Below are 22,690 nucleotides of genomic sequence, written 5' to 3' on the forward strand. Positions count from 1 at the left end.
CCAAATAAAAAAAATTATACATACATATTATATTAATTTAGAATAAAACTATGGCATTATGAAACAACTATATGAAGGAAACTTCTCAGGATCGATCGACATCAACTGATATGATCGGTATATATATTTAGTAACCCTGTAAAATTTTTATTCAATTCAGACCTCGTCTGTCCGTCGAAATTTTTGTTAAACTGAAAACAACACTAATATGTTATAAGAGATGACCCATTACTAAGATGCGAACGCCAAATGCTGCTTGCATATCTAAATACCTAATTTTTGTCACCAATCGTGCATGGTTGCACTGAGGAAACTCATTTGGTGAAGCCCCGGTCAATGGGGGCTTTTAATATGACAAAACGCCTCTTTTTTAGTTAACCGTAGGTACAGATGGTCAAACCATGTCCAAAACTGACGAAATTTTTACGGGTTCCCTAAATATATATACCGATCATATTTTCTATGTCGATCGACCATATTTTCAAATTGAAGTTGTCGATCGCCGAAGTATCTACTAATGTATCATAACCTTTATATTATGTTTATAATAAAATTATCACATTATTATGCGATTATATGAAGAAAACTTCTCGGGATCGATCAACACTATCTGATGTGATCAGTATATATATTTAGTGATCATATAAAAATTTCATCCAATTTGGACCTCGTTTGACCATCGGAATTTCCGGTAAACCAAAAACACCACTAATATGCCATAAATGAAGACCCATTACCAAGATGCGAACATCGAAAGCCGTTTGCATATCTAAAATCACCTAATTTTTGTTACTGATCGTCCGCGATCGCACCAAGGAAACCCATTTGACAAAGCCCCGGTTAATGGAGGTTTTAATATGTCAAAACACCTCTTTTTTAGTTGACCGTAGGTACGGACGGTCAAACATTTTTACGGGTTCCCTAAATATATATACCGATCACATTTGCTGGTGTCGATCGACTATATTTCGAACTGGAGTTGTCGATCGCCGAAGTGTCTACTAATGTATCATAACCTCTATATTAGGTTTATAATAAAACTATCGCATTATGAATCGACTATATGAACGAAACTTCTCGGGATCAATCGACACCATCCGATGTGATCGGTATATATATTTAGTGATCCTATAAAAATTTCATCCAATTCGGACCTCGTTTGACCGTCGGAATTTCCGGTAAACCAAAACCACCACTAATATGCCATAAGGGATGACACATTACCAAGATGCGAATGCCGAAAGCCGTTTACATATTTGAAATCACTTAATTTTTGTCATCGATCGTGCGCGGTTGCAACGAGGAAACCCATTTGGTAAAGCCGCGGTCAATGAGGTTTTATTATATCAAAACGCCTTTTTTGGTTGACTATAGGTACGGACGGTCAAACCAAGTTTAAAACGGACGAAATTTTTACATGGTCTATAAATATATATATATCGATCACATATATTGGTGTCAATCGACAATATTTTGAAACTAGAATTTATTTGTGATATTTTTTTAAGAATGTTTTCTAAATTATTTTTATTGTTCTAAACCCTTAAATAATAGTGTTATTTTTTTTCCAATACAAACTCGCAAGGCCCGGCTCGTAAAAACCCGCAAGGTCCGGCCCGCAAAAGTCCATAAGACCCGCTTTAGGTGGGCGGGTTTGGATCTTCATATTTGTAAAAATACCCGACTCGTAATTTATTTAAATTTACTAAGGTCCGACCCGTTGACGAGCCCTAGTCCCTTTTTTATATATAGGAACTATTCAAGAGATTAAAGTGGATTGTAGGAATATTTTCAGGTTTCGGCAATTAGCCTGTTCATCTATCTTTCAATTAAGTTCGAAATAGTCTACTACTCTATTAGCATTATTCTCTGGGAGATTCCACTCTCATGCCTAATGCCTAAGTTAGTAATAAACTCAATCAATGGTATATAGTAGGTGGTCAAAATAGCATTACCTTCTGTCGAAGGCGGCTGCGGTCATTAAATAGCCCAAGTAGAGATTGAGCCTAGCAATGAGCTAACTTCGTTGTGGGACTGATACTCTTATGAGATTCCACTTTCAGAGCTCCCTCTTGCTGCTATAGTACTGCTTCAGTCATCATCCTGGCCCAAACCTGGGTGGGACTGATACTAGGCTATAACCTGCTGATGTTAGGCTAGTGGGGCAGGCCCAGGTGATCGATCCAGTAGCAATATAACCGCTACTGCAAACAAAAAGCAATCACATTAGTATTTTAAGTCTCTACTACATTTCAATTTTGGTTCATTCGGTCAATTAACACAGTTAATAGTTTCATTTCTCACCAATTTTTAGGGGTAGTTTCAACTTTTGTTTTCCCCCAATTTCAACTTTCATTTCCCGTCAATGTCTTTAGAGATTGTTTTTAGAAATTTTGAGCATTTTTATAGTAACAATATGGTTGTTCGTTGATTGACATCTACATTATGAAATTTATGTAGTTTTATTTTGTAATTGAGAATTTCAGCTCTCATTCATAATAGTTGTAGATGAAGCATGAATCTTTTTTATTTTTTTTATGAAATGAGATATATTAGTCAACCCGTTTTTAATAATTTTTTTAATGAACTTGCTTGTGGTAATTTAACACGGAGGCAATTCTTGGATACAAACCTGATTTTGGAGGTCACTAGTATTTGCTGCCAAATCTCACAAAATCAAAGTGAAATGAAGCTACTAAAGATGTTAATTGACGAAACTATCCTTGCAAATTAGTGAGAAATGAAGCTACTAAAGATGTTTATTGACGGAATGAACCAAAATAAAGCTGATATAGAGACTTGAGGTACTAATATGATAGTTTCTAAATGTGAGATATACGTGTTTAGAATGAACAATAATTAGGCAGTTGTTTAGTTAAATCTCCCTTATTCTCTCATTCAAATGTTCTTGTGGCAAAATCACCAGCTTTTGTACATAGATGGTTAACTTATTTTCTTGCTTCATCATTGTTTATTTTCTTTTTGCTACAAAAATGGCTAAATTACAAAGGGAAACCTCTGGAGTAGCTTTGTCCAGAGAGGTCGAAATTCAAAGTAGCTACAACATTTTGGGAAAATCATCTCCCAAGGGGGGTATGCTGAACTTTGGCGGGCATTGGCAAAAGAATTGGCAACAAAATTGGCTTCCCTCACTGAAAAGAAATACTTTCAAACTCAGCAGCAAGTCTTGAGAAATCTTAGACTATTATAAGCAATCTCTAAGGGGTGGTTAAGGTTCTTTTGATACAATCAAGGTTATAAAAAACGCTAGACGTTAATCGGGTGGACAGCTGAAACCAGCGTCCAGAGGATGATTCGGGGATTAATCGGATTTGTATTTTTGTATATATTTTAAATTTTTAATAACAAATAATTATATAAATACAATTAAAATAAAGAATATAATGCATGAAATTAATGTAAAAATATATATAATGTCTAGAATACTGAAAATACATATGTTCTTAATCTTTAATCCTTAGAAATGTTCAACAATATTGATCTAATGATCTTAGCCTCTTAGGAAAAAAAGAAATACAATTCAACAACAATGAACTTAGGAAAATCAATAATAAGAAACACAATTCACAAACCCTTTGGAAAATAAGAAAAACAATTCAAACAACGGGACTGCATTCTTACAAGCCTAATCTCTCGGAGCTCATTAAATCTTTCTTCTCCATATCATTCAAGTACTTCTTATGTATCCGAATCAAACTCAAAATCCAAAAAAAAAAAAAAACCTAGCCGCCCAGGATCCGCCCAGCCGCCTAGGCGGCACCTAGGCGGGTAAAAATCGGCCAGCCTCCTAATACTGCCGTTTAACATAAAATCGCGGCGGCCAGGAGTCTCCGGGAACGTAGGCGGCGATTTTTAGAACATTGGATACAATTAATGACCAATAAGGAATCACCTTCAACCACCAGTTTCGCATAGTTGAGTTCCTTTTGCTATTATGAGCAATCTTCAACCCAAAATCTACTTAAGAGTTTGAAAATCCTAAACTGTAACACTATTTGAATCTGAATCTCTCTAGGCTAAAAATTCTTCTTCTCAACTCGAACTAAATCACTGATCTGCCATGAATGATGCATGCTATACAGAATCAGCTATTCACACAATTGCATGTATTTTGCTATCAATGAAAGTAAATTATAAGCACCAAAGCAGAGATAAACTTTCACACAAACAAAAAGCACATCAATACGATCATTATATAGAGCTCTCCCCCACCATCAGTGCCGGGATTTGATTTGATTGATTACAATTCAATCCCTTTCAATTGGGGTTTACAGACAATAGTTTCCTAACAAAAATGTTAACGATCTGAACCATGAGTATCATAAGTCAAGGAAATGAATTTTGCCGTATAAACACAAAATTTTTAATTCAAATACTATGCTTTTCAAATATTATCGCTATTTTAATCCCCCATTATTCTTCACCACGAAATCACGTGAGTCTCGTCTCTCTCTCTCTCTGCATGCATCATGCTTATGCTAGCTAGCTTATATGGTACATCTAATTATCAATCATACTCGTAAGGACTAGCTAGCTGGGACAACATATATAGTTTACGCTAGTGTTAGTGATCATGATGGTGGATTAGTTAGATAGGGTGATTTGTCAAGGGCACCAATACAAAAAATTTTGTGACTCAATTATAGATAAACAGAGAAGAAGTCGGAATCACAACATCAGAATCATCATCATCATCATCATCAGAAGAACACTACAGGAAAAATGATCATTCACAGCGTGCAAAGAACGCCGTAAAATTCATTTACAGCGTGCAAATGCGCGCCTTTAAAGACCGCGTTGTAAAATCAAATTTTATTTACAACATACATTTGCACACCGTAAAAAGTCATTTATAGCGTTCTTTGCAAGCCTTGAGAGATAAATGCACATCGTGAATGACGTTTTTGCACGCCGTAGATTACACATTTGCACGCCATGAAAGGCATAATTGCAAGCCGTGAATGGCAAAACTGCAAGTCGTAAATGGAATACTTTGTGCAACAAAAGAGAAGAATAGAGAAAATATCACTTCATTAAAGATTAATAATCCATTTTAATTACAAAACAATATATATGATAACAACACCCGCTAATCCTAACCTACTAACTAAACCACTACAAGAACTCTATCTGTTGCTATAGAAGAGTAGCCAAACCAACTCATCCTCTGCCAAAAACTGGTGCATACTGAAGTACCTATAACTGAAAAGAAAGAGAGATATACAACATTGGTGATTCATATTAGCACAATGTTAATAAATAATAACACAGAGATATAAGTTCCGTTCAAATTAGTTCAGAATATTTACCTGAAAGTTGTCGAATGGTTCAGAATATTTCGAATCTAAACGCTGGTCATTTGAAGACAGTAACTAATTGGATTTGTTTCTGCTACAGCTGAACCTTTAGGCGGCGCAAATATGCATCTCTTGGTATTAATCACCTATATTACACCAGGATTTCAAACAAAATAGATTTGATATCAGCAGATATTCAAGATAGGCGTGTCATTAAATGAAAGGGATGAAGAAAATGAAAATTTATAACTGAAATAAGATTCATTTAATATATGCCAAATATATGTCCAAGGTAGTCAGACATTAAGTCTTGCAGATACACTTGACACTGTGACTAACAAGAATAGCTAGTAACAAAACCAAGAACTATCACTTACATATATGTTAGAATCATATGATCATGCGATGCTTCAGTCAACCACCTCAGTTCTATTAGTAATATTGGAAAAATAATGATGTATATGGTACATTGATAGGTTTGAGAAAGTAACCTGATGTAAATGGTGACTTAGTTCCCAGCATAGAAACACCAAGAAACTCCCGATGTAGAAAGTAATCTGCTCCACCTTCCAACTTGTGTTCCAATTATACAATACATTGCATCTTCCTGTTATAATTGGTTCCTACTATTAACCACATCAGAAAATTAAATATAGAGATAGGACCGAATACCATGTATAACTAATGACAAAAAATGCATTCTAGTCTATTTTGACCAGAGAAGGGAATAAACAAGTAGCTTAGGAAGCTATACTAGTTTTTGAAATATTTGTGGCACTAGGTGTATCGGATTAATGAAACCTTGAAGCTCGCAGGAAGTACACCTTCTCCATGTGTAAAGTTATCAACCATTTTCTCATGACCTTGGAGGTGAAGTGTCTTTAGGAGAAAATTATTTACTCTATCCGGCTCAGGTGGATTCTTAATGAGGTAGGCCAAACCAGCAGGAACAAAATCTCTCACAAAGACCCGCAGGCCAAACCAGTAGTACTAGAGCTCAATTTCTCATTTCATAATTAAAATGTTTAAGAAGTAGTTACTATGTTCCATTAGTAATGCCTGACAATTCCAGCAATATAACAGATATTGATAAAGAATGCAAGAACAGGCGCACATATAAGGAAATGTGCGCAGGAAATTCTTAGCCCAATGAACACAATGAGGCATGAACAGTCATGACTAAGTGATTATAACTAGATACATTGCATCAAGTTTAAATCAAATACAGAAGTCCTACTACATAACTCAATCAAAAAGAGGCGCAATTACCACAGCGATTGCAAATGAGATTAGAGGGCAGAAACAATTCAGTACATTCATAAACCCCCTAAATAGTTCTTAATTCACAATAAGCACTTCACGAAGTAAAATCATTCTATCAATTTTCACAGGTACACAAACAATCAGCATCCAAACTTCGAAATCATATCGTGTTAAATTAGAGACCAAAATAATGCAAGAAGAACAAGTAATCAATGATCAAGAGCATGAAAAATTTTTGGTACCTGATTTTAATTCAAGTCCCCTGCGTTTGGATCCATGGCAGCAAGATCCCCCCACTGGTTTGCTTCTGTAGAAAACGATGGATTTTCTGAGCCTCTCCCAGGCCTCCTCCACCATTGAAGGTTTCCTCGCAGCTTCCACGATCAACTCATCGATTTGGTCGGAGCTATCATGCCACCAAAACCCTCCGATTCAGAACGGCGACATGAAATACGAAGAAAACGTTCAATTTCTCAATCAATACGATACAGAGAAACCAAATCAACACGATGCAATCGACTCATGTGAAAAGTGCAATTCGAAACCCTAGAAAGCATAAAAGGTAAATGCTCTAGTTCGGTATAAGAAGAGGACGAGGGTTTGGAGAGCGAATCTGACCTGCGCGGACTCTAGAGTACTGGGAGATTGGAATAACCTCTCGCGGCGGAGCGTCCATAGTCTCGTATTGCGGCGGTGCGTCTCTGTTCCCAATTTGATGCCATCGCGATTGTGTTAGGGAGGAGAAATGAGAGAGAGATAAGAGAGATCAAGAAATTTGAAGTAGTGATAGGAAAAAAAATTAATTTTAACATATATACCGAGAATTTTAGTAAGAATTCACGGCGTGCTTTTTAAATATTGTTTTGAAAATGCAAGTTTCACAGCGTGTTTTTAAAGCACGTCGTAATAACTTTCTTTTACGACACGGTTTAATGCATGCCGTAAATGATATATTATAAAAACTCATTTTTCTTGTAGTGGAAGTTCTCCTCCCAAACCCTAGCAGCTGTGGCCTGTGAGAACGTGTGCCCGGTCCGGCGACACGCCTTCCCGGTGTCGTCGTCGGACTGGCAATGGTGGACCTCGTGTCCTATGTGTGGTAGTCTTGGGAGTTTGAGGTGTGAGGGTGGCTTCTGTCGATGTTGTGTGGGGAGGTTTCATTGGAGAAGGGCAGAGGGAGGTAAATCGAAGGTAGCCGAAATCAGAGTGGTTTTCGAGATGGTCTTCTACTTCGGTGTGAGTGGGGTTGGTTTTGATCTTGTTTGGGGTGTTTAGTCCCGATCTAGCCTTTGTGACTATGTGAAGACATATTGAGGGGATCGACATCGGGGATACAATCAGGCTAACGAGTTGGTGCTCCGGTGGTGGGTGTGGTGGAGGTAAGACAGACGGTGTTGGTGGTGTGGACTCTCTCGTTGCCGCTTAGGCCTTGGGCCGAGACTCTCTCTTTGGGCCGCGTTTAGTTTCTTTTTTATTTATGGTTATGTTTTGTTTTTTAGCTTTACTTTGGTTTCAATTTTCAATAATTTCCTACTTTAAGTTAGTAGGCCGAGGTGAAGTTTGGTTTGGTTTATGCACCTTGTGTGCCGGGGAGGCTCCTGTTAGTGGTAGGATGAAACACAATGTTGATAGATGGTTGTCTTGTCGGCAACATATTGAGAGAGTGATCTTATTTGTTCTAATGCTCATTATGTGCTTGTGCAAACACAATGAGGTTTAGCTTTCCAATGTCTCTTTTTAAAGCAAATGGAGTTGCCTAGATGTCTAGTATGTCAACCCTTACTAGTTGGTATATATTTGAGTACATAGGATTAGGGGAGGCTCCTGTTAGTCAGGTTGTTCTCTCGTTACTAATTGTTTGGTGTTTAAGTTTTATGTCCCCCCCCATTGTAATCAGTCGTTTCACTATGAAGGCTTGAGGGCAGCCACAACAGCCCTTACCTCAAAAAAATAAAAATAAAAGAATATTCCGGGAGAATTATTATTCTACCCTTATGTGTATCTTAGCCTTATTAGGTTTCCTGTTAGAGATAGATTCACATCTCTATAATAGATTAGGACTCCGAATCCTACAGGATTGTGGTTATGTAATACCTATATATAGACCTCATTATCAATCAATAAACGGTTACGTTATGTTCCATTACGTTGTTATTATTCTCGTTTCATTATCCTACAATACGTTATCATGCACTTTGTTTTAAAGTGTCTGAGCGACGAGGCCACCAAAATAATTCAACCCTATCCTTGATTTTTTTATTCCGGCAAGCTCTTTTTCTTAGCATTGTCGGAAAAATCAAGAAAATCCAACATTGTTGTCGGAAACCGTGACAAATCAAAAACTGCAGCTTCTATGGGCACCCAAGATTTTCCTCTAGGCACCCTACCTTCATCATCGACCCGTGCAACTCCGATGGTGTCCCTTGACGTTGTCGAAGCCCCAACCAGCAGCCAGCATTGCTGACGCCTTGAGCTTCTAGTCTCTTTTGTCTGCTCCGACGATGAATCGACATCGCCCAAGCGCTGCCCAGCTCCGCTCGACCCGGATTTACAGAGATCGGCCTGGCCTCATGTCCCGATCCATTTTCTAGATTCGACCCGGCCCATAATTCAAGGCCTATGGCTCCACCGAGCCCAACTGAGTCTATTTGGCTTTAAACTTTCTTTTCCTTTTCTTTTTCATATTTCATTATTTAAATGTTCATTAGCACTTTTTTATTTCTAATGATATTTCACGTGTTCGTATAGGAAAAATCATTGTTTGTCATACTATGATGATGACATGCATGCCAAAGATGGATGTTACTCAATAGCTTTCGATGTCATTAGTACGAAGATCGACAAGGAAAAATAATTCATCAAGCAACTTTCTTACATGAAGATAAATTTGAAGACTATCTCAAATTAATGCGGTTTATTTGGCAAACCACAAAGTTTTTCTTAAAGTTGCTGCGTTTGAATATATAAATTATCAGACGCTATTATCATTTTCATGTCTCTTTTCCGGCTCTTCTTACATTGCCGATGAGACCAAAGAGGGATATGATTCCGTTCTTGGCCAACGTGTTTCGTGTGACGGTTCTGAGGGAGTCACGTTATTATTTAAAGAGAAGAAATCGATTTTGTGTTATCGCTTAAGTGCACCGCTATTTTGGATGCGATCATGAGAATCGCCGATATGCATCGATTAATTTGTGACCATATACATCGCAACCTTTCTAATTCCGGTTACATACTTGAATTGTTTCATTTATTCGAAACCAATACACCCCTCATTTCTTGTGGATGAGTCGATATCGCGACTGTTATTTGAATGTTTGAGTTTTCTTAAACTCATGTCTATAAACGATAATCCCAAGGTCTACATACTTATTTATTTAGTTGAAATTCATTACTCTGACGCAGCCCTATTTGTTGACAAAAGATTAAAAAAATACCAAATTTTATGGCACACACTTAAAGTGATTCAATAACCGTCTATGACGTTGTATTACCAGAGTTGACCTTAATGCATATTCCACAACCAAGAAACATATGCCATTTTTGGCACATGTATCTATTTATTGAGGGAACTTTGGAGATGGAAACGTAACATTCTTCCATTCTCAAGTAAGTAAATTTTTGAGCCTCAGGCTAAGGCTTCGCCCGATCTGATATGCAAATTTTTTGTTGCTACGGACTTTTGATTAGTCAATCCCTTTTGACTATGTTTTCCCTCACTATTTTTCAAGTATGACGTTGCCATTGTCATGTTTCTTGTTCGACTTTAGCTTAAGTCGTCTATTGGAATTGGAAGTTTTTTTGTGTTGTATTAAAGATTGGCATATTCAATAACATTTCTCATATTCCTTGTTTACAAGATGATCTTGTGAGAATTTTATTTGCCTTGACTTAGCATGAATGATCAACGTTTGTAACTCATGTGGTTTTTAAATTGGCCGCTTTTGGGTTAGATGAGACCCCAATAGTCCTAAATTGTGAATTTGGACCTTAAAATTTAGAAAACGGACCTCGGAACGTCAAAGATTGACATCGTTTTAGCCTCTTGGTCGTACCCGGTTATTGTTCCGGCGTTTTGACCGCTTTCCGGCCACTTTTCGGCGTTCCGTCGCGACCATCCGGTTTCTCACGGCGTCCCCTACCGGACCTGCAGCTCCGGCCTCCATACCGGCCACCTCCAACCACCGCCGGTTGGTTTTCCGGCAATTGGCGTTGCCAATTTCCGGCGAGTTTTTCGTAGTTTCTCGTCATTTGTTTTGGCATATTTCCCGCAGTTTTTGATGTCACGTTTTCCCAGTCCAAATTTCACCCGGTTTTTAATTCTTTTGACATGGTTTTCTGGTTAATATTCGGGTTTTCTCCAAGTCGTTTCATAGCTCAAACGATCTTATTATTATTGGTGACCACCCGCACCAATTGGATGGTTTTTACCACCCTAATTGTTTGGTATTCAACTGCTCCAATACCATGTTTTTACAACTCTTAAGTTGAAGAATATAGTTATATTGCCATGTGATACACTCGATGAGATTGCAATTTTTTTCAATCCCCTCTCTTATAATATCATACGGCGTATTGTTTAGAGACGTTCACTGCGTCGTTGACTCTCTTAATTTTATTTTGAGCATGTCCCGCAGTGAAATCGAGTGTCTTGCTAACTGCGTAACCACCCACAATGTCCTACGGTGTAGGTAGTTGTTTTACGGATGTCGTCTGGAGATTGTGTTTTATATCTTTGTGCCTTGCTAAGTTTTAAAGGTCATACATGCCAATGATACATCTTTATCTTGCTACTTGTGTTGAGAATGAAGATGAATATCTTTGTGTTACCTCTAAGAAAGCAGCCCAACGCTACATCTTAGGGAAGATAAAGAGTCTTGGGAATGGTTTGTATCTTACTTCCATTCGAAATTTTGAATCATATGCGGTTGGATGCCACTTTTGTGATTTAGACTCTTATATGCTTTGGTATGCCCGTCTCGGGCATCCTGGACGTGATATGATGATTAGAATTCTTACTAATTCACATGGTCATCCATTTTTCAAGTTCGGGAAGCGATTAGAAGACCACCTCACCCGTGCTCCACAACGTGAAGCCGAACTGCCCCTCTCACCATTTCTAATGCCTCAATGGCGATCTCTAATGCCCATCACTCATTTTACAAAGCTTGTTCTCTTGCTAAATTTCAAGGAAGTCATTCATTTGCTAAGGCTCTAATCGAGAACATTCCATTATTTCAAAGTATTTAAGATGACATTAGTGGACCCTATCCAACCGAATGCACACATGTTTTGGTATTTTTATGGTATATCCACACGTCGCTTTGCTATCCACATGGAATGTTGCATTTGCTAAGTTTTTAGCTATGATCATCATACTAAGGGCTTACCACTTTTCCTATCCTCTCAAATCTATTCGATTGGATATCGTTGGAGAGTTCACCTCCAACACTTTTGATGATTTCGTTTTGCATATTTACTAGGATCGTCGTTGAACATAATTGTTCCTCATGTTCATTCACTGCACGATCCAGCAGAGCTCAGACTTGGTTATGGGTACTAACCTACCGATCTTTGCATGGGGATATGTAATGATGTTACATGCAACGACACTTATTCATTTCAGACTCACAACTTACCAAGCGTTTAGTGCGTACCGGATGGTTACTGGATACGATCCCAACGTTCTTTTCACTAATGCCTATTTGGTTAAGTTCTTTATGTGCCTCTATTGTAGTAATCTCAATGGGTCTACTTGAAACGCTTAAATATTTTTGTTGGTTATGATTTATGAATCACCAACACTTGTCCGCTATTTCCAATCTACAACCGTGGATCTCTATCCTGCGATATCTACACACAGTCACTTTGATGAGACATACTTCCCGTCGTTAGGGGGAGATATGGAATGCTCCCATTCCGGCTTTAACGCCAGGAATTGACATGGTGTGGCACTATATCTCATTAAGATCTCGCACTGCTCTGAGTACGCAAGAAGTGCAAACCATTATCGACCTCCAGAAAGTCAAAGATTCGATGCTCAATAACTTTACCGATATTGCGAAGGTGACGAGATCACACATAAATGTTGTGATGTGCCGATAAGGTTGGAACTCTCAGTATATTGGAGAATTTCATATGAATTGGTCCTAGCACCGTTGGCACCATTCTTAATAGTGGGAAGGAAGCCGACGATGACACCATCGTACGATGTGGTGTTGTTGATGGGAGCACTTTGTGTGACGTTCTTAACAAGTTTATGCGACGTTCTTAACAAGTTTATGCGATACACCAAGTGCCTTATCCGGCCACTGCCTCTCGGTCGCCTAACCCCCCCTTTTTTCCGCTGCACCGAGTTGAAGATGATAGGAGCACTTTGTGCGACGTTCTTAACAAGTTTTTACCTCAATTTGTACTTTTCTTAGCCCTTATTGTTGTACTATTGAGTCATTGAGTCGTAGTAAGAGTCTTGGGGGGTATTAGATACATTTTTGTGCTTACATGAGTTAAAAATGCAGAATTGGTGTAGAGTCCTATTTTGAGTAGGAATCCTTGTAAGACTAGGAAACCTAGTTGGATTAGGAGTCTTCATCTTTCTACGTTTTGGTCGCATTTGCGATATCTTGAGAGTACTTCTTGCATTAGGAATTCTTTTTTTTTAGACTAGAAAACGTACAATTTGGGAAAATCTTACTTGAACTTCAAAATTTTATTCCGTAACTTTCATAATCTTAGTCTCCTATTCTAGTAACTTACTTGATCTTTTTATATGAATTATCTTGTCTTTTATTATTTTCAGATTGAACAATGAAGGAAAAAAAATAGAGGAAAAGTCAAGTAAAGGAGGAAAATAAAGAAATAATGAGACACCTACAAAGGAAAAAAAGAAGGAATTTATCAAAGTAGATTGCGCCCACCAATGACAAAAATAAGTGAAAGAAAAAGAGAGAATAAAAAGAGATAATGCAAAAGAGAAAGAAGGAGACACCTACAAAGGAGAAAAATAAAGAATTTATCAAAGGATATTGCACCCACCAATGACAAAAATAAGTGAAATAATTTGAGGAGAATGAAAAAGGAAGAGAATAAAAATAGATAATGCAAAAGAGAAAGAAGGAGACACCAAAAAAGAAGAAAAAGAAGGAATTTATCAGGAGATTGCACCCACCAATGACAAAAATAAGTGAAAGAAATTGAGGAAAAAAAGTTCAAGCTATAATATTCAAAGAGCCAAAACTCTTCTATAAATAGCACATAATTCACAAAGATAAATCATCACTTCTCATTTGAATTCAAGAGCCAAATCTCTACCAAAGTACTACCTCAAACATCCTTCATCAAAACAGCAAGCCATTCTCCCTCACAGATAAATTGCATATCCACCAAAATCACCATTGAAGACACACATCTAAGGTTCCTACAACGTGTGATTCTCGCAACTCATCTCCACAGGTTTGTTCGTTTTTGATTTTTTACAATACTTTGTCTATATAGATTGTAGTATGATGTTTGTGTGGGATTATTGTTTTGTATTAAGAATCGAAATTTTCAGATTGTTTTATTGGATCTTTGGATCTTTGCCGAATTGATGGTTTCCTATAATTAATGAGTTTGTATTTTTATTGTTGTGTTCTAATCATCTTTCTCATACTTTTAGATAATTTTCAGATATATGCATATGAATTTAGTGCTTGGATGCAGTCCCTAAGATTGTGTTTGAGTGCTAGATTCATCAACCATATTGACACAAATCGAATCATGCCCTAAGTAGGTATGGTTTGTGTTGTTTAAAAATGGTAAATATTCTGGAAATTTACATGTGAAACCTTGGTGGGTGACGCCATACATGAAACATGTCTCCAACAAAGATTTGGTACTTAAATATAATCTTATTTGATTTCTACTCTAAGTGTTATTGAATTCGATTGCATGCAAATTTAGATTAGGCCCTAAGTCAATCTAAATGTTAATTGAAATCTTACATGATTAGATGATCCCCTAAGGCTCTAATTGTATTGGTGTCTAAACAGTATGTAATTTGTCAAATTATAATGCATGATAGGTTTGAACTTGTAATTATGTGGTGTAATGGTAAATTTGGTTTAAGTTTATTAAAGAGAAGTCGATCATATAAATGGTAATTTAGGTTTTATTTTAGTAGTTAATAATCAATCTCAAACCCCCCAATTATTTGTTAACACTAAAAGTTTAGAGTTCCCTTCAATTCATCAGAAAGAACGATCCATACTTATTCTATACTAACGATGATGTTTTACATGGTTTATTATAGACGTTTTAATTAACGCTCTATCAGTTGTCGGCACTCGTGGTATTGCACCACAAAACAAGGGCGGCAAATGCAAAGATGGACTAGTAAAGATCATAGCTTCGGTCTTGGCTCCTACCTAGATGAGGGGGAGACCATCAAATTCTCTAGAATCAAAACCAGAAAGAAGTGAGGTGCGTAGACACAAGTATTTCACCTATGACCAAGAGATATTCTCTGAACATGTCTATCAACAAAGTTTATATGAGACGTTACAGACTCTTTTTGTTGAAGTTCGAGAACAAAATAAATCTCTCAAATTGATCGTATAAGCGTGCGTGTATGTTAATGGATTGATCTCCCATAATTGATGATGTGTTCGCTTATACTCTTATTCCATCGTAAAGTATCAACAATGAGCAACTTGACCGAAGTGGAAAGAATCAATACAGGCTAAACTAAACTTGTTATGTTAGTCATTGTTCATAAGTGTAATGAGAGATATGAAGTCATACGATATTTGCAAGACTTATGGCGCAAAGATTGTCACATTATCCTAGTATTGACTACGATGAGTTATATTCTCTCGTTATGAACATCATTACTTTTCGCTACTTGATCAGTAGTAGTGTCCATGAAAACTGATATGCAGCATATGACAGTGGTCATAGAATATCTATACAGGGATCTTGACACATATATGAAAGTGCTCAAATGACCTTAATTGCTTGATTAAATGCCTCCAGACCACGTAGAGATTATGTAATCAGATTGTGACGTTCGAAAGAACGTAGTAAAATCGGTTGCAAGAATTCATACCCATATGTGTTCATATGAAAGCTAATTCTTGATTCTCGATTCCGTCTAAGTAGAGATGATGAAGAGATTCAATGAGCTATAGATTCGTACATGTAAGTGTTGTTGGGAAACTATTACTTTTATTATGATGTGATTAAACTATGCGCGTATGCATTGACATTGGACTTGCATTGCTCCTTTGACATGGGTTTAGTTCTACACTTAGTGAACTAACACAAATCCTATCCACACCAACGTCGCCAGCAGCTTCAGCAATATCAACGTACTCCTTGGTGTAGCAGTCGACACTGGCAACGTAAATGTGTACGGTTCCGTCTCGGACTAAAATTAGTCCTTCATTAGTCTATTCCCCCTTTCTTTCTTGAAAGACACATTGAATGTGACAAATCAGAATATGTCAAGTTTCGTATGTCAACTTCAATGAGACCTATATACCAGCTCACTCGATGAAATATGGTGAATTTGGTACCATTGGAAAGGCCTATGTGTCTACGTTCCAGAGACACCAACCATTTGTTCATAACTTCGTATTAAGTGAGTTATGGCCGTTTTAGCAAAGTAGGATAGCTTTGTCGGGGAATTTGAAAGTCAGTCAACTTTGACAGAGCACTGTGAACTGCTCCGGTTGAGTTAAGTTGTGAACTATGTCAATGGAAAGCCACGGGTGTCAACTTTCTAAAACATTTTACGGTTTGCTAATACCTATTGTGACGAAGAGGTTATGGCCGTTTAAATGAGTGAAGGTCATTCTACCCGAGAATCTGATTTTCATTGCAAACTCTTGTTTTGAGTTGTTCTGCAATCTTGTTTCCAAAGATCTAAGTTTGGCTATGTATAGATGTATGATCTAAGGATATGTGGCAAGATTAATGATTAATCATTAACCCAAGACTACTTTTGAGAAACATATAATGAACGTTATATGTGTTGTTCTTTGTACTCCATGATTATGACACTAATCAGGGAGAGTTGTTTTGTAGACTTCAGGAGGAGTCTACCTCACATGATGCTATCAAATGTAGACAGTGCGTTGTGTTCTTTTTCCCTTCGTTCACGCTTTTGTTTTTCACCCAAGAGGTTTTATTTTGGTTGACAAGGTTTTTACCGAGACAATATTATGTGCACCATGCAACCTAGGCATGCGACACAAAGGGGAGTGTTCTGGGAGAATTTGTATTCTGCCTTTGTATGTGTCTTAGCCTTATTAGGTTTCCTGTTAGAGATAGATTCACATCTCTGTAATAGATTAAGACTCCGAATCCTATAGGATTGTAGTTATGTAATGCCTATATATATGCCCAATTATCAATCAATAAACGGTTACGTTATGTTCCATTACGTTGTTATTATTCTCATTTCATTATCTTACAACAAAGAAGTCATTCATTGAGTCATTATGATCTTTTGCCCATTTGGGGTTTATAGTTTATATTGCAACTTAAGCAAAGCAAATCTCTAGCAGCTCAGCTAAACAAAGACACATGACCAAAACCAAAAACTAAATTTAAAGCATTAGATACTTATTCGGTGAGAATTAGCAAAAAGGCAACAAACTTTAGCACCAAATCATTAAAAAAAAATCCATATCATATCTCAATAGTTAAACATGAATTAAATGCCAACCAAGATATCAAATTTCTAGTTTATGTTCATTCAAACTGTTATATTATAAAGCTTAAATCAAGTGAAGAAGTCATAAACAGAACTGGGAATAAAGAAATTCCACATAAATAATAGAGCTTGATGAGTGATGAGTACTTGAGAATAGAGACATGTTGCAACAAACTCTTGAACTGCCTAACATCAACCCACTGCCAGATAGAGTAGAAGTGAACTAATATCTGAAGAAGAAGAAGAAGAAGAAACCTGCTTGGCTGCTTCTGCACATATAATATGAGAGATTGAAGATTGAATAAACTTGATTTAAAATAGAAGAAGATAAGTGGAACGATTTAGAAGAGTAAAAAGGCTTTCGTGAAGTGTGAATGTGTGATCATCTGATTCTCTCTTCCATACTTTTAGTTTTTCCCATATAGGCTTATACTATAAAATAAAAATAGGGAAGTTGGAGTTAGAGACTTAGAGTCGTGATAGTTGGCCTTTTTTGGTTCACCTAGGGGAAAAAAAAAGGTATGAAATCTGAGTAGGCGCAGTGGCCCCCGCTTGCCCACCCTCGCTCCGCCTTTGTCGTCTAGCTAGTGTTGATATTCGTCAATGCAAAATGTAAATAAGAAAGTTAAATTACATCTCCTTGCTCCTAATGCTCTTTCGCATGATGCAAAGTTGCCAAGTCTCATCTTCTTGGTCATAGACGAAATCATTAGAGTGCTACTTATAGTTTATGTGAAAGTGAAAACACTCTAGCTAAGTGTAATTAGATGCATGTTAATTTATTATATCTTAACGTGCCAACAATAAAAAAACAATATGATGTTGTAGGAGAATTATCTCTGTCATCTTCTATTGTATGTTGCTCTAATTAGTGTAGGTTAGTCTAAATAAGGAATGATATATAATCCATTATTCTACGAGATACTCAATGTAATGCCTATATGAAGGTCTCCTTATCAATGAATAAAAATGATGCTTCTCCTATTCTGATGCGTATTACAGTCTTTTGTAACACGTTATCAGCACGTAGTTCTAACCCTGAGTTATTAAGTCTAGAACCTTATTTTATGAAAAGATTCCTTCTGCCATGAAAAAAATTCAACTAAACACGATGAAAGAAAAAAAAACCAATAGAAATCGTATTTTTTTGTGGGCACCCATAAAATCTCCATGGGCACGCACCTCTTTCGATCTACCTAGATCGGACCTCCTCTTCTGGTCAATGAACGTCGTGCGCTCCTTGACGAGTTTGGATCCGCAGGTCTGGACGATTGCCCTCACATCGCCACCAAGCTATGATGCTAGTGCAGCCCCGCGCCTTCAAGGCTACCTTCGCTGCGCCGCCATGCCCCTCTTGCCCCATATGGCGCCTCATTCAATAGAACCTAGCAGCAGTAGCAGCAGTAGCAGCCTTGACCCAAATTCATAAGGTCTGACCCGCGTCGGTGATTCAGACCCGACATGACTATGTTTTGAAAGGTTCTTACTTCTCAGGTAATTTGGTAAAAGGGGTATGTTACTTCGCGACGTATATTCGTGGATTCAAGCATAATCGTGGAATCAAGCAAGAACAACACTTATACACTGTAAAACAAACAAGTATATTTTAATTAACGTTACTGCTTTCATGCAATTTAAATTCTTCTTAATTTTTTCTTTCATCGGGGACTTTCAACCTCTCTTTCCTTTTCAACCCGATTCTTTTGCTTCTCGGGTGGTATATATGGATATAATTCCCCTGGTACTGAGTTTTATGGGCAGCTGGGAGTGCCGCCGATACAATTCGTAGCCGTGAACGTAGCTACCAATTTGAAAAAAAGAGGACAAACATTTGTTTTTTTGTGACGGCAATTTGTCGCTTATACAATTGGTTTGTGACGAAAATTGTCACTGATACTAAGGTGACGGAATTTGTCACGATTTATTGAATTGAGTTACCATACTATGGGACTTGACCTCCAATTCAGTATTTGGAAGTTGTATCGTATTGATACTAATGAATATTCCATCTTGTTGGCCACAACATGCGCCTGAAATTTAGCATTATCATGTTGGATGTGTTTATGCACCTAGTCCAAATTAATTTCTTTTAGTGCAACATCGTTTCATTGAAAGACCGAAACATTATGGTCAAAATATACATGAGCGAGATATGAGAAGTTCTTGAAACAAGACAATCATTATATGGAAGAACATGCGAATATCTTCTCACTATTACACAGATTACAAAAGCAATTATACATTGCGGTTATTAAAAGAAAATAATGAAGCATAAATGCTTCGATTAATAGTCTGAATGACTACATATCTGTTTATTCCCAAGTTTATGTGACTAATTTTACTTAGTCAATACATTTTTAATTGGTTCATGATTAAGATCTCAGTACAATTGTTGGCTATAAAATTCTCATGAAGTTCAAGTAAACGAATATACGAGAATGTCTCGATGTAATTATGGTTTCATTACCAAAAACAATATGTTAATGCAATGTAACACATTATATACTATATGACACTACCTACATAATCCCATGGTTTTAATTGTGGCAACACGATCTTTGTTTGGCGCAATGCACACTTATATGATATTTGATGTTGTTATTATACATCTGTTTCGGTTCTCCATAATCTTTGGCAGATTAGGTCATCATCTATTGATTGTTATCAAAACTTTAAAATTATGGTGATGTTTTCCTAAAGTTCAAATTGAACTAACGCTTGTACAAGATTAGGGGAGTGGCAAACTATAACAGGTTGCGAGTTATGACCTTGGCAGTATTGCCAAGAAGTTCCATCTACCGCCCGTTTTTACACTTAATGGCATCAAAAATTAGCCGAGTTCTTGTCTCGGCCCTTAGGCATCCAGTAGCCCCCTGCAGCCCCTACGAGTACCCCCCCCCCCCCCGAAACCCCTACGAGTCACCCCCATGCACCCCCTGTGAGGCCCCATGTAGTACCCCTGCATGGCCCCTCAAGGCCTCCGCAGCCCCCTGCACGGTCCCCTCACGAACTCCTAGCCTTTTTGGTTCTATTTTTTTTATGTTGGTAACCCTTTTGGGTATCAAGGAAACACCGATCCTTTTATTTGGATATATGGTGTATAGGCATGACATTAGCATGTCAAAATCACTCGTGAATGTCGTTTGAGGGTCCTAAACCCTTAAGTAACATTAGGCGGCCATTTAGGACTACATTATTACACTTGTCAAGCTTTATATTGTGATATTTATTTGTCTTGACCTAAGACTGTTGTCTCTACATTCTTGTAGATGAATATGTTTAAGAGATATTGAGTTCATAGCTAAAACAACTTAAAGCTATTTATAAATTTAATTTTTAATCCATTATGACAACGATGCCTATGTCATCACATAGAATCAAAGAGTGGTTTAATGCTCAAGTTTAAATATCTAATGATGTTATGATTCAAGTCACATGCTTTTATACATCAAGAGAACAATTAAACATATGAATTGGTTTTGCCATAGTAGTTGTCTACATTGATGACTTAACAACGAACCATGATTAAATTAGTGAGACGATAAGCTACTTGAAGGCAATATTTGTGCCAACATTTATCACCTCGAAACTCATTGTGAAAGATTTCTTATGTATCGCTTCTAATGATAGAGTATCTCATGAGTCGAAATAGTGTGAATTATATCTTTTCACGTTATTATTATTCGGTTTAATGAATTGGTGACTCGTATAGACTATTTTGAGCAAAGATGTTATACGGATCAATATAATTCCTCTGACATAAAGGAGACATAATCTATGCGTTAACAAGTGCATAACCCCTTATGATCCTTAATTAACTACGCTCAACCCTCAAGCCTATTCTTTAGCAAAGTTTAGGAGTGACATACACCCTCCTACGCTAAAGAGAATGAGATATAAGATGGAAGCCTAGATCGGCTTATCATGATTCACTTTGAGGATAAAATATATTATGATGATACATATTTCATGGTTAAACTTAAGCGTTAACACGCTAATGTTATGGAGCACCCAAACAATGACAAAAAGTTAAAATCTAAAATTTCAGGATTTCCAGATTACAGACTTGTCATTGTGAGGACCAGTTTATCTACTTTTTGGTGTGCTATTGGGGTTCTTCTTGCAGCCACGGATTCCTAACATTCAAGACTACCTACTCATAAAACTTGAGTCCATTTGGAAACCTGGAACATGGTGAACCGCTCGATACAAGTGGTCACTAACCTCCAGCAAGTATTTCGGCCGGTTCAGTGTATTTCCTAAAATTTCTTAGCATTCGGGGTTCGTAAAGTTAGTGAACCATTCAAGGAAGTGTAAAACAGAGGTTCGGTATTGGTTATTGATGAGCGCATGGGTCAACCGTGATATATTTTGGTTGGTCCCATGGGTCCGACGATAAACGAATGTTTTCGAACCATAAGCTATGACTTGTAGTATATCTTATGTTATGGTATCCATCTATATCACCATCATTGACGTTACGGTTGTAACGGTACACATGTTAATGTTTAAAGTTTAATGAAATATGCATGGTTGTTAATGGATTATTTTAACGGTTTATTGTCCACATATTTTATGTGCCCAATTGCGTCTCCACAAACGCATAGTGATGAGTTATTTGATGTTGAATGTTGAATGTTGTATTTGACTAAGAAATAAACTTCCACCTATGTCCACTTTTATAATTACCTTAATAGGCGATCTTGTTTCATCACTTTTGATGAGTCAGTCTCCCCGTCGTTAGGGGGAGAGAAGAACAAGTTTGTTCAAGTTAAATAACTTGGTTTTTCCGTGGTTTGTCTCACTGAGCCTCATCATGTTCATAATAGTCCTATAAATGTAAGTGAAGGGTGTTGGCATAGGCTTATGCCCGCCATAATCAGCACAACTACCAGCGCATTAAAGCTAACGTATAGCACAATCCTACAACACTAACAGCAAGTCAGCCGCGCTAACTACACAACGGGCCTCCCCACGGCCCAAACTGACTACGGACGTCCCCTCACGCGCATCTCAAAGAAGGTTCCAGAGAGCACCTTAATCGGACGTCGTCCCACATCGAATGGCAAGTAAACGATCCACTTCAACTCAACAATAAAAGGTCAGACTCTTGACCTTACAAGGTAAGTACACTGAACTTCCTACCATCACTCTGCACGAATTATCATTGTCCTGACTTGAGCGTCGGAGAGTCGAAGACCACGCCGCCGTGGTCTCTACTCTAACGACGTGTGTTACCCGTGGCAGGGAAGTGACCGGGAGTACGGCGTACTACATACACGTGGAGCACGGCGTACTGAATCAAGTATAATCACAGCATTAACATTGGCGCCGTCTGTGGGAAACCGCAACAAAAAGTCAAACAAAAAAAAAACATCCCATGCAACACCTAGCCAAACAACTACACTTCGAC

At 37.5% G+C, this 22,690-nt stretch overlaps 1 long non-coding RNA gene across 1 annotated transcript; it reads right to left on the bottom strand.

The window, feature by feature from the left end:
* Positions 1 to 5,037: 5,037 nt before the first annotated feature.
* Positions 5,038 to 7,345, bottom strand: LOC126802476 (uncharacterized). The gene is made up of 4 exons (XR_007672959.1): positions 6,824 to 7,345; positions 5,810 to 5,944; positions 5,331 to 5,464; positions 5,038 to 5,223 (listed from the first exon to the last, which is right to left on the bottom strand). It is a non-coding gene; the product is annotated as an uncharacterized LOC126802476 (long non-coding RNA).
* Positions 7,346 to 22,690: the final 15,345 nt, after the last annotated feature.

The sequence above is a fragment of the Argentina anserina genome, chromosome 7 (assembly GCF_933775445.1).
Source record: "Argentina anserina chromosome 7, drPotAnse1.1, whole genome shotgun sequence".
NCBI classification, from domain to species: Eukaryota; Viridiplantae; Streptophyta; class Magnoliopsida; order Rosales; family Rosaceae; genus Argentina; species Argentina anserina.